General features: G+C 39.0%; 1 non-coding gene across 1 annotated transcript; it reads right to left on the bottom strand.

The window, feature by feature from the left end:
• Window positions 1–14,126: 14,126 nt before the first annotated feature.
• On the bottom strand, window positions 14,127–14,203 carry TRNAS-CGA (transfer RNA serine (anticodon CGA)). Its single transcript has one exon. It is a non-coding gene; the product is annotated as a tRNA-Ser (tRNA).
• Between the last annotated feature and the right edge of the window lie 252 nt (window positions 14,204–14,455).

The raw sequence follows: 14,455 nt of genomic DNA, 5'->3' as shown, positions 1-14,455 counted from the left end.
CACGGTCGCTTCCTTCCAACTTCTAGGCCTTAATAATAATAATAATAATAATAATAATAATAATAATAATAATAACATTAATAACTATTAATAATACATCTCTCACTAATCCACCATAAACAACTACCGCTCTAGTAATGCTATACAATAAAAAAAGATAATTTTCTAAATGGTAAAATTACCTCAAACTAAATTATTAAAAATTTTCAATAAAATTACTTTTTAAAATATGGTTAGGTTATTTAAAACATCCCAATATACCAGTTAATGTGAATACTACCAGAACAAAAATTTCACATGAGACTAATTTGAAAATTGTATCTGTTTTATGTATCTAACGTCAATACTAATCTCTTGTTCGCAATCTGGACTGTTTGCAATCAAAACACAACCTTGGATACAGACGAGTTTCTGATTTAAAAATGTATTTATGAACAAATAAGCTGTTAAAATTAGTTTCTTGCCTTTGATTACATGTAATTACTTTTACCACAACCTGGGAATTGTGAAATAATGCTGAGATTGATATATTTTGTCGTCTATAAGCACTCCGTTTTCATGTATTGTGAGCGGTTGAACAAACTTTATGACAAAAACTCGTCGGAAGATGCAGGGTGGGTCTCGGCCCATAAGTGACCACTGCTGGTCCGTGGTCCAACTGGACCTCGCGGCTGGCCCCAACCGTCGGCTGGGGGAGTGATTTTTCCGTGGTTTTCCATTATCCTGCACTAAGACGAATGCCGGGAAATTTCATAGTATAAGCCACGGCCGCCAAAGCAATCACATTCTCCGAGCATCTCCTTCACCGTAAAAGATCTCCCGGCCCGAGAGGCGGCGTCACCGTCTGGGATGCCCACCTCCCCCTTCAGCGGAAGAAAGACAACATTTTAGTAGTAGTAGTAGTAGTAGTTCAAAAATTATCATAATAAATTTTTCATCCAGTAGGTCCAATTTAGGGTACTTAACCATGAACGAAGTAATATAATGATCAAAGAAGTGTGGACGGTTATTATTAATTAATTACATATAGGCTAAGCCCTAACACAACATTACTGTAGCTCTGTTATAATAAATACTAAAGTCAGAAATTTAGACTACATTTCAAATAACAGGAATAACCGTGCATATTAGTAAACTAAGCTCGTAGCGTAACAGTAAATGTAATAAACTGCCGTCCTCGGGGTCCGGGTTCGATTCCCGGTACTGTGAGAAATTTAAGAATGAAATGTGGTCGAAATGGCACATGCAGCTCAAATCTATTGCGGGTGTGCATGAAAAAGAAAGAGCCGCATCGCCACGGGATGACGACACAAGTTTACTGTTGTAATGCAGTACATTTTACTACAATTCGCTTTACGTCGCACCGACACAGATAGGCCTTATGGGGACGATGGGAGAGGAAAGAGCTAGGAGTAGGAAGGAAACGACCGTGGCCTTAATTAAGGTACATCCCCAGCTTTTGCCTGATGTGAAAATGGGAAACCACGGAAAACCACCCTCAGGGTTGTCGACAGTGTGGTTCGAACTCACTATCTCCCGAATACAAACTAATAACTACGTGACCCAAGACCTGCAGCTGCTTGCTCGCTGATATACATTTTATATAATAATAATAATAATAATAATAATAATAATAATAATAATAATAATAATAATAATAATAATAATAATAATAACAGAATATGTTATGCAAATTTTACCTTATTATTTCTTTCTTTCTTTCATTCTTATTAATCCGTTTGCCGTCCGGGGTTGGTTTTCCCCTCGGACTCAACGTGGGATCCCACCTCTACCGCCTCAAGGACAGTACTCTCGAGCGTGAGACTTTGGGTCGGGGGATACAACTCACCCAGGCGGCCCTACCTGCTGTGCTGAACTAGGGCCTTATAAGGGGATGAGAAGATTGGAAGGAGTAGACAAGGACGAGGAAGGAAGCGGCCGTGGTCTTAAGTTAGGTACCAACCCGGCATTTGCCTGGAGGAGAAGTGGAAACCTACGGAAAACCACTTCGAGGATGGCTGAGGCGGGAATCGAACACCCTTCTACTCAGTTGACCTCCCGAGGCTGAGTGGACCCCGTTCCAGCCCTCGCACTTTTCAAATTTCGTGGCGGAACAGGGAATCGAACCCGGGCCTCCAGGGGTGGCAGCTAATCATACTAACCACTACACCACAAAAGCAAATATGTAATATACCTGGTGATTATTTATTTTTATCCAGCAAAGGTTATACTAACTTCACACAGCTGCGAATGTTGTGTGGACTGCCACTTATTAGGTCGGCAATTTTGAACCCATTTTGTCCTGCTGTTCTTATTTTTCCGGAATAGAAATAACCTGGTACCTGTAGGTGAATGACTTCTACAATTTGGAGCGGCACAATAACCCATGACAGCTTAATCTTAACTGCACCGTATAACGCACAGTGGGGACATTTGGTCCCAATATGGTAGCTGCCGCAAAAAATTCTGGGAGCGTGACCAGACCTGTGTATATCACCGCCGTCTCAATCTTTAGACTTTGGCACGGACAGGCCTCCGGAGCACTATCCAATCGCCAATATCCATGACAAATAAATCACTAACCCAGTCGGCCGTGCACTAACAAAACCACTCCTCAGTATGCACATATACCTTGGTGCCACTTCCTTGAGGACGTCGCATTTTTTTTTTTTACCGGCAGTGTATGTAGCTTCAATCAGAATAAAACACAAAGATACGAGTAAGCTAATTAGAAATACATGTCCTAGACGTCAATGAAATCTTATTCCACAGATAAAACATCGAAAAGAAAGCTAGTGAAACCCAATGATGGACTATCAAAAGGAAATATAAAATATCAGTTGAAGTGAGCAGGGACATTCAGTACAATTCGAAACGGGACAGAAGTGAATGGTAGCATAAAATGCTACATTATTTGTGTTGAGGCCTGCTTTCCCCTTCCAAGACCACACAAAAATACCCAGAGAACATGGAAAATAATCGCCGAGGAAGTATAAAACAACCTACAGAAATGCGAAATAGAGATTGCTGCAACTAGTGAGTGAAAGGTGACATACTTGGTGAGTATAGATTATTTGCCAACAGAAGATGTATGCAGAACTCAAGCCAACAAAATAATTTCACAATTACAGAGATAAACAAATAATTTATATATAAAGCAAGCTGTAAGGCAGATTGGCTCAACGCTGAGGTGAACTTGTCATGTCTCGGATAACAATGCGGCGTCGTATGACGAAAAATTTAGGCGTAGAACTGTTTCCAGCACTACCTATTAACAATATGAATGATGCTGATATGGTCGCTTGACGTGATGCCTGGGCTGCCCTTCTCCGAAGATTCTGTTTGAATAACCATGTCATCGTGTCATGTTTACAGATTGTAACGGTTTAAATCCCGTTACAAGATGATATCTGTATTTTTATTATTTTATCTGTATTATTATTATGTCCATATTATTATTATTTTATCTGTGAGATTACTATTATTTTGTTATAATTATTATTCAATCCGATTATGCAGTGCTTGTTGCTGGTGTATTTGTAATTGAGTGTATGCATATATACGTATATGTAGATTAATATTAAATACCTGTACAGTGAGAGTTTCGATATATCAGATATGGATGTGACGTTGTTATATTTTGCACTACTGGCGATTCGGCCAAGTCATTGCTACGTCATGGCTACGTCATCGTGAGCTTTTAGCAATTCGCTCAGAGACTCAGCCGCCCCAGAGGATTTCACCATTACATGCAACGGTTTGAGGCGTTGTAGGAGTATGTCATTGTTATTTCTGGAGATTACGTAGCTGTGTCAACCAACGTCTATAAAAGGTGGTTGCATATTGTAGTGTCAGTCATTAGTTAAACGGAAGCTGAACAGTGAAGAAGTCTACGAGATGAAGAGGCCTCAGTCGGTCAGTCAACGAGTGTGAACGAGAGATGGAGAAGACTCAGTGAGCCATTAATCATTGGTCATTGAGAGAGTGAGGCCAAAGTTAGTTGGTCACTTAGTTGAAGACACGGACGCAAGGGCTTACCATGGAGTCAGAGAGGGCAACCCTGGACCTGCCATGAGGTAATACCATATTGACTTACAATGAAGTCAGATGATATGGAGAAGAAGCAGTCACAAGGATGTATCACCAAGTTAGGCGTGACACATCTACAGTAAACACCAGATCAAAGGATTACGTCGTAATTACACTCAAAGTGTTGAAGGTACAGTCAAGTGAATCAGTGAGAGAAATATTTCGTATATATTGTTAAATGTCCGGTCAAGAAGAATTCAAATTCATGCCTAGTTTCTTTCAGTTGCAATGTCATAATTTCATATTCTCATCTGTTTTATCGCAACAAGACTCACTATTTTTTATATATTATTTAAAGAATATATTTTGTTCTATCAAACGAATTCATAGTTTTATTTAAATGACAGTAAAATATCTTAACCTCAAAATTAATGGGGAAACCGAACGCCAATCTCCTTTTCCCAGAACTTATATGGTATGTTGTCAAAAGTAAACTTATTACCCCACACCCTAGAGATAGTCAAGAGTCTCATTCTATTATTGCTGCACTGAGTGGCAGCTGGCGTCCTTTAAATAACGTATGTGTAAGTAAGCAGGTAACAAGTAAGTGTGAGTACAAGGTCCGAGGAGTGTGTATTTTATTTAATGAATATTAATTTTCAGATTTTCCATTCTAAATGCAAATATTCAGATTTTTCAAGTTAAATGCAGTTTTATAATATTTGTAAAATTAGTCAGCGATTTAGGAAAGTCTCAATGTGAAGTCGCCTTTGTGGTGGGTTCAATTTTTCGTCCTAATGAGACCGCATTGATGTGTTGCGTTTGCCACTTAAGTGGGTTTCTTCTTGTGTTTTTCGCAATCCATCGTAATGATTGATGTCACCGAAGCGACAGTTTTGTGTGAGAACAAGTCTCAGGTAGACCCCAAGGCGCCGGACTCCCCTCTTCAAATCCCTTGACATATCCACAAAATACAAATATATATCACAAAGTTACACTCCTAACATTTACCGGTAATAATTCCGTTGGCATACTCCTCCCAAAATGAACCTATGATATGCTGTCATTCAGAACAAATTCTGAATTTATTCGAGTCCCACGTTGCGTCGACACATTGTAAACATGTTCCTGAGTCGCTGATGATAATAATAATAATAATAATAATAATAATAATAATAATAATAATACAGATAAAATAATAAAAATACAGATATCATCTTGTAACGGGATTTGAACCGTTACAAGATGAATGCTCAAATTACCTAAGTTGAAGAAATTGCAGTGTTGTGTTTTGGGCTGAAGAAAATTTGAGTTCATCACAGCAAATGGATTTGAATGACTCCGCCTAGGGGCAGTCATACGAAGAGATGCTTCAACAACGGATCTATCCACAGTTCACGGAAGCTGAACAGTACCGAACCCCGTGCATTTTGATATCGGTCTAAGAAAATGCCTTAATTAATTGTTTCAAGACAGGTGGGTTGGGTGCGGATCGGAGGTAGCATTGGTCCCTCTGACCTGGCCACGAAGGAGCCCTGACTTGTCCAACCTAGTTAATGATTTGTTTAGTTTCATTAAGGAAAATGTCTGCCAAAAGCGCTACAGAAAATCGGACGAACTGCGACCTGCTGTGAGGGGATGGATCTACAAAACGTCTCATCGAATATGGCGTTGTATTAGGCTGTATTACGGTAATGGTGGTGCTCACTTTTTACTATTCTGGACACAGAATGTTGAATAAACCTTATGACATAAATCAAATTTGAATTGTTGTTGTACTTATAAAATAAAGTTGGGGTAAATTGAATTGTGGCCCATTTTGTACCAAATAAATCCCAAATACAATTATTGTCATTTCAAAGTGTCATATAGGAATGACAAATTATCCTTACAAGTAAATCGTCGCTGCCCGGACAAAACCTCCTTTGTGAAATATTTTAGCTTAGAACTTTGGCCGGTAAGGTTCAGTCTTCTAAGGTGCAATATTGTGTGAATATTGTCAAGACGTTCTCGCTCTTCATAATGTCTGTGCTGCGGGTCAGTATATCTCCAAGAATATTATCACATAGGAGGTTTTGTCCCGGCAACGACGAAATATTGCTTTCAATATTGTTTTCAAGCTTCCCCTTAAGGATAATCTCCGTAGTTCTCGAGGTATTCAACTCCTTAAAACTTTGATCATAAGAAGTTCGTGAGTTGTTTGTTTACGAAACCATTTACCAACAGCGTGTTGTTCTTCAGTGTCATGCGTGTAGTCGTCAAAGCAGGAAAAACTCGAGTGCATAATGATTTGCAAAACGTATCATCAAAACGAAAAATCGGTTCTCCATGATCGTCGCTGCGTGGAGGATAATGATTCCTCTTGTGAGCAACCCAATCACTTGTGCAAATGATCATTTCTGAGTATCTTCATACTTTACAGCGTTTATAAGGAGAGTTGAAACGCGGAATTCGAGTGTGAGTAACTCAGTCATAATTATTTGTATATACTAAACAAAGGCAATTTTGTATTATCCCCACGTGACTCCAAAGCAAATGGTCGGGGAATCATAGTAAGGTTCATGTCGAGTACTATATATTATTAGAAGTAAATTAATTTGACGTATCATTTCATATTTTGGCTCGATTTCAATAATGTTCACGCTATGTTTCTGACTTATAACACATGCCATCTACATTTAATGAAATTGAGTTACACGGTATATTCGACGTGCACAATATAAAGAGGGAAGGTTTATTCTTCACACAGTACTTAAGAGGAACACATTCCATCACAAGGAAGATATTGTATTTAATCACATATGAATACATGTTTCAAATCCGAAATATTTAGACTAACCTTGAGTTCTAGAGGTCATCAGAACAGGTTAGTTCGCAGACGAAATTATTGGACAGAGCTGAATATTTGACATTCTCTACAAAACATGAATATAAAAATAAACTGTTGAAATAAATATTTAAAACTTAATATTTCATATATATGAGAGTGAGAAAAAAATGTTCTTCAGTAAACAGAGCACAGCAAATGGCAATACGCTTAAAGAAACTGAAGAAGCTATTTGAGACTTTTGTAATTGAAAGTATATAATTTCAGTGCAGCCCTTGTAAGACAGACCCTCCGATGAGGATTGGCGGCATCGCCATGTGTAGATAACTGCTTGGTTTTGTGGTGGAATATAGTGTTATGTGTGGCGTGTGAGTTGCAGGGATGTTGGGGACAGCACAAACATCCAGCCTCCGAGCCACTGGAATTAAACAATGTAGGTTAAAATCCTCTACGCTGCCGGGAATCGAACCAGGGACTCTCTGGACCGAAGACCAGCACGCTAACCATTTGGCTATGGAGCCGGACGTAATTTAAAGTGACCACCCTATACCGTAATTACTATTGCATCGTCATATTTGAAGCGGTAGGTAAAGTGAAGCACCCAAAGGATAGTGATAAAGGGAACAGGTTGAGCCTTTCCAGTATAGAAGCTTCTTTACAACAGTACAGAGAAAGCCACTCTATCAAACTCCAAACTAATGTCTGTAATCCTCTACCGCTCTAAGCAGGATGTTACCTCAAAGTAGTAGTTTTCCTCTTCAATGGTGTTTCCGGATGTAAATGACAGATCAAATCAAGCAGTGTTTGAGCAATAGATTAGGTTCGTTTTATTCTCCGTCCCTTTTTTCCCAACTTCTACACATCGATTGAAGGGAATGTAGGGTCCGTATATTTTGTCAATTTTCATGAGCTGATTTTGTCTGAAAGTGAACCATATTATACAGAAACCAAGGATAGAGAATCATGAAAAGACCACAAATTAAAGTACATTGTTAAAAATATTTTAAATTATATTTATATACAAATAAAGCCAGTAAAATGTTTGACCGAGCTCGATAGATGCAGTCGCTTAAGTGTGGCCAGTGTCCAGTATTCGGGAGATAGTGGGTTCGAACCCCACTGTCGGCAGCCCTGAAGACGGTTTACCGTGGTTTCCCATTTTAACACCAGGCAAATGCTGGTGCTGTACCTTAATTAAGGCCACTGCCGCTTCCTTCGCATTCCTAGCCCTTTCCTGTCTCATCGTCGCAATAAGACCTATCTGTGTCGGTGCGACGTAAAGCAACTTGCAATAAACAGTATTAAAAAAATGTTTGAAAGCTGTTTCTTTGCGATGTTCATTTGTATTTACTTTTACTGTGTTTTGCGTGCAGCTTGATCTAGCAGGCAAAGTGAACGTTCTTACAATCTTAGCGTTTGAGATATTTTTTTAAATTGCTTTATTATGACGTTGGTACTTTATAAGCACCTTTGGAGATTTAGAGTTACTGTTATGTGTTCAATTTTAAGTGTCTGCTTGATATTATTTAGTTTAGCGTTAAACATTGTCTTTTCGGCAGCCCAGATTGCCTGGGAAGTATGGGAAGTAGTTGGTCCTTTCATCTATTTGTATAATAAACGTACGTTATAACTACGTATTTCCACGTCGTGCCACAGATAACTTATGATGTACACGAATCCAACTGTCATTTCGACTGTCATCAATCAGCATGGGTACCCCCAAAACTGTGGATTAGACACTAATCTCGGTCATTTAGGACATTTTCTTTTCCACCCCTTCCCACCACCTATACCGACGGGGACTGAATTTGGACTTAAATGGCAATGAGAGTGTTACAGTTATGTCAGCGACCCTGAAAACATTGGCCTGGACATTATTTTTACATGTCACCCCTCCTCACTACCACACTCAGGAGTGCTAGAGTTGTCTTACCACCATAATATTTTTTCCATACACTAAGTCATGTGTGTGTCAAGTTTGGTTGAGTGCTATGCTGTAACATACACGCATATCTACAGCATGATCTCTGTCATTTTAGACAAATCCTTTGTCACCTCTTCTCCCCCCCCCCCTTCCTTGCCGCTGGCAGCAGAACTTGGACTTTGACGGCATGCGGAGTGTCACTGTTCAACTCAGAAACCCCCAAACCTATGAATTAATATTTGTCGGTTTCGATTATTTTTACGTGCCAATTCCTCTCCAAGAGTGTTAGGAGTGTGTTACCCCTACAGTACCATGTCCGCATAGTAAGTCATATGTGTGCCAAGTTTGGCCGAGAGCTGTTCTAGAACATGCACACATACATCCATAACCTCGGTCATGCTGAATATTTTCTTTTTCACCCTTTTTCACCCCGAAAGCCAGTGAGGGTTGAACTGACACTGAAAATTTTTTCGGAGTGTCACTATTCTTCTTAACGACTAGAAAAACTGTGGATTCGATACTATTTTCGATTATTTTTACGTATCACCCTCCCCACCACTTCTACGGGGGCTAGGGGTGTCGTACCCCCACAGTATTTCATGTTAGGATTTGCATTACCTCTTTGTAGATTTGGTTGATAATTTACGAACATTTTTGTAGATAAGCTTTTAATTTTAAATTTTAGTTTGAGATAGTTGCGCCTAAAACTTTGTCCCTGTAGCAGCTCACATTGTCTGCGAAGTAGCTGACCCTTTCAAATAAATAAATAAATAAATAAATAAATAAATAAATAAATAAATAAATAAATAAATAAATAAATAAATAAATAAATAAATAAATAAATAAATAAATAAATAAATAAATAAATAAATAAATAAATAAATAAATAAATAAATAATAATCGTTATATATTTGCACGTCGTGCCATAGATATGATGTAAACAATTCCAGCAGTCATTGGGATTGTTACCATCAATTTAGCGACCCCGAAATCTGAGGATTCAACACTTATCTCGGTCATTTTGGATATTTTATTTTGTCTTATTTTCAACCTCTACGCTCAAGGAGGCTGAACTTGGACTTAAACGGCACCCGGAGTGTCACTATCCATCTCAGCGACACCGAAAACTGTGGATTCTACATTTATATAGGATTTTTCCATTAGTATATTATTATTATTATTATTATTATTATTATTATTATTATTATTATTATTATTATTATTATTATTATTATTATTCACCTCCTTTCCATCCTCTTCCCTAGGGGTGCTAGGAGTGTCTCACACCCACAGCATATTTTACAGATAAGAAGGAACGGGTGTACCAAGTATGGTTGGGAGCTATGCTAGAACATACCTAGGTACAAGCATACATCCCTAATATCGTTCATATTGGATATTCTTTTTCACCTCTTCTAACCCTCATTCTGAATGGGACCGAACTTTGACTTAAACCGCATTCAGAATGTCACAGGTCATCTCAGTGACCTAAATAACTATGTATTCGACAACTATATCGGTCGTATTCGATTATTTTTACATTTCACCCCCTTCCATAGTAGTGTTAGAGGAGTCTTGCAATTATAAAGTAATATGTTTACCAGGTATGGTTGAGAGCTATGCTGGAACATACACAGATAGTTCCATCATGTCGGTATGTTAGGGTCCGATGACATAGATGTTAGGCCCTTTAAACAATAACCATCATCATCATCATCATTATCATCATCATCGGTAACTTTAGACGTTTCTTCCCGACCCCTTCTTACTCCCTATATTTATGGGAGCTAAAATTGGACTGAAGGACATCCTAAGTGTCACTATTTATTTCAGCGATCCCGAAAACTATGGATTCTACATATTTAACATTTTCTATTATTTTTATGTTTAAGCCTATTTCATCCCCGCCCTTAGGGGTGCTAGGAGTGTATTAATCCCTCCGTACTTTTTCCAGATAGTAAGTCATATGTGTTCCAAATCTGGTTGAGAGTTTTGCGGAACATTCATACATAATCTCGGAAATTTTAGGCATTTTCTTTTCCAACTCTTCTCACCCCCTATGTCTATGGGAGCTGAAATTGGGTTTAAAGGACATCCAGAGCATCCCAGTTCATTTTAGAGTCCTCTAAAAGCTATGGATTCGACACTAATATAGGCCAGTTTCTATTATTTTTGTATTTTATCCGCTCGTCTAGGTGTGCTAGCGGTGTCTCCGGCAGTTCCAGATAGTAAGTCATCCGTGTACCAACTTTGATTGAGAGCTGTGCTGGAACACATGCATCCATAATCTCTGTCGTTTTTCACGTTTCCTTTTTCACCTTTTCTCTATCCCATGATAAAACCGAACAACTTACGAATTCTTCTATCATCCTACAACAGAAGAGTAAACGTCTCCAAAAACTTTTCATCAAGGAAATTCACATTAAAGTTCTAACTCACAATTTACGTTCAGTGGACCTATTATGTATAGAACATTCTTTTGTATATGTTATTGCTGGTTACTCTGTACACTCACGATCAAATTGCGCTACATGAAATAAAATAAACACCAAACGTAGAAAATATTCGTGATATGACCTCTATCAGTGGCAGAAAGGGTATAAAGACAGCGTATTATGAAAGAGAAGGGCGAAACAATCTTACGCAATGGACCAAAGTGGATAGGATGTACGCATATTCATTCGTGTATCACACTAGGCGTTCATCTAAACGGGGAAGGTTATGTGAATCTCAGCGTGCGTAGTTCGAATCCTAAGAAAAGAGGCGTGATCATCTAGCCTCCAGTGAAACCACGTCCTCAATATTAAAAAATCTTCTCGATGAACAGGCACAAATTATGTTCCATGTTCTATACATTTATATCATAATAATTAGATTTTTAACTTCAGTGGACCAGGAGTCGATCAGTATGGTCGTTTCGATATGGACAAAACATTCCGACAAGATAACCTGTTTATTTATTGAAAGGTGTAAATGAAATTAGAATTGTTTAGAAGGAATGCAGAAAATTAATCTCGGCGATCTATAAGGAGACTTTGTAAATAATAATGTTATTTGCTTTACGTCCCACTAACTACTTTTTTAAGGTCTTCGGAGACGCCGAGGTGCCGGAATTTAGTCCCGCAGGAGTTCTTTTACGTGCCAGTAAATCTACCGACACGGGGCTGTCGTATTTGAGCACCTTCAAATACCACCGGACTGAGCCAGGATCGAACCTGCCAAGTTGGGGTGAGAAGGCCAGCGCCTTAACCGTCTGAGCCACTCAGCCCGGCGAAGGAGACTTTGAATGTACACTTTAAATGTAGTTTCTCTTGGCAATATTAGGTACACCTTCAGTACTCTCCTCTCCCGCTGATGTTTAATCACGATGGCCTTTTTGGAGTTTCTTGGCTTATCAAGGAAGCAAGAAGCCAGAAACCCACACAGCGTGAGTGGCTTTAAAGTTGCAGCAGACTGTCTTTGGCGAAACCACCAAGTTGACATATTAGTTTTTAGTCTCTTGCGAAGCCCTCGCATTCGTCTTTTGTCTTCTCGTCTGACCGCTGGCCAAGTTAATAAGGGACACAAGCCTTTAAGGCTATTAGGACTGCCACTTAAGCTTCTCTGTCTGTGGTCTCCATGTTAAATTAATAATAACAGGTTACTTGGTCCACACAATATAACAGACAAGTTGCCAACTTGTGCTTCTGCCCATCAAGTAGCAGCAACGTCTTTTCTTGTCGTTTATCATAAGTAAGGGAGAGATCGTTTTATGCAATAAAGAGAAATAATATGGTAATAACAAAAAATCTGAACACTCCTCTGACATTCCAAAAATATTAGTGCCCTGGAATTCTTTGGTATGATGGTTTTTACGTAAATGTTATTATATAATTTCAGAACTTTACCAAGTGTAATGACAGAGCGTGTTAACGCTCTACAGCTATGGAGCCAGGCTCTGCATTGTGGAGACGTGTGAGTTCGAACCACACTGTCGGCAAAATCGAGAATGGTTTTGTATGGCTTTTACGTTTTCACTTCCAGCCGATTCCTTCTATCGCCTTACCCAATTCCATTCATCATCATTAATTTCATGTTAATTAGCTCCTCAAATTAGATTGGCATCAGAAAGGGTATCCGGCCGTTAACACATTACACACACGAATTTCATCTTACCAAATATCCGACCCTGTATCATAAAAGGTGTGTGTGTGTGTGTGGGGGGGGGGGAGGGTAGACATACACACGCGTCATTTCGGAACTTCAAGTATACACATTTCTATAATTTACTATTCCTGAATAATTTACTACAAGCATTTTGCTTTTGAACGGAACCTGTGATACAGTATTACATATCCCGCCTTTCCTCATTTACGGTATGACCCACTTCGATTAAATAAATATTTGTGAATATGTGAGTGGGATGCGTGACCAGTCTTAAGAAAATATTGGATAGGAGGAGCACTGGGACATACGAGATTTTAAAAGAATGGCGAATTCCATTCACATATACATATCTATAATGTTATTTCCATCTGTACTTTTAGAATTTTTACCTAATATTTAGTTTTCTTGTCACGGACAAAGCGTACAACGGTGAATCCCACCCTCGTATTAATCGTTATCTGTTTGTGGAAGTACCACTGAAATCCACAGGAGTGACTGGCGCATAAATTATTATCTAATAGAAAGTAAAAGGGAAATAAAACTAAACTAAACATTATAAAAATATTCCTGAACAGAGACGGTTTAGAAGGTGTTCCTAAGCATTCCTGGACATGTTTTCACAACGATTACTTAAGAAGGAAGCAGTAGACAAGAGTTACAGAGGACATATTTTGAGTCATTACTGATGTATCTACAGATAACCGTTTCGAAAAATATTGCACTGGAAAGTAAAATAATAGAAACCTTTAATACAACTTTAATGGTGCAGGTATGTTGAGTGTGATTTCCTTGTGAGGTATTCGGCATTCTCCACTTTGCTTATTTCATGTGCCGGGCGCTTACCCAAAGATTAGCCTTCTGAATGTCAGTCACAGTACACTCAACACTCCATCTACCACAATAACACCGGTTATGGATTACACCGACTGATTATTGTTAATTATTGGCATGTGCTATCTCGCTTTTGCTGCTACTCACCACCGCTAGATGGCATTAGTGTTGAAGGGGCTATGAAGGTTTTCTGTTTACGGACAAAACCTAACCCACTAACGAAGGGTGCAATTGTAAACAATATCAACTTAATGAATATTGAATTTTCACGACCGCATTGTAATCGAAACAGACTTTCAACGTATTAGGTCGTGTTACGTACATGTAGTACGTGTTGAAGGGATGTTAAGTACAGAACAAAAATGGCCAGCCGGACACCAGTGGGATTCGAACCCACAACCTCCCGATTTCGCATCGGTTGCTCTACCAATTGAGCTATGGTGGCCTAGGCTATCATTGCTCTCTTTGAAAGGATCTGAGCTACAGGTCTGGTGAAAATTCAATATTCATTGACATGCCCCACAACGGGCGACTTAAACGCACTCTACAGTGTGCTAGCAGCAGTGCAAGACCTGTAGCTCAGATCCTTTCAAACAGAACAAAGATGGCCTAGGCTACCATAGCTCAATTGGTAGAGCAATCGACGCGAAATTGGGAGGTTGTGGGTTCGGATCCCACTGGCGTCCGGCTGGCCATT

Source organism: Anabrus simplex, chromosome 1, assembly GCF_040414725.1.
Source record: "Anabrus simplex isolate iqAnaSimp1 chromosome 1, ASM4041472v1, whole genome shotgun sequence".
In the NCBI taxonomy this organism is placed as follows: Eukaryota; Metazoa; Arthropoda; class Insecta; order Orthoptera; family Tettigoniidae; genus Anabrus; species Anabrus simplex.
The sequence above is the reverse complement of the archived record's forward strand: the minus strand, read 5'-3'. Positions and strand labels throughout refer to the sequence as shown.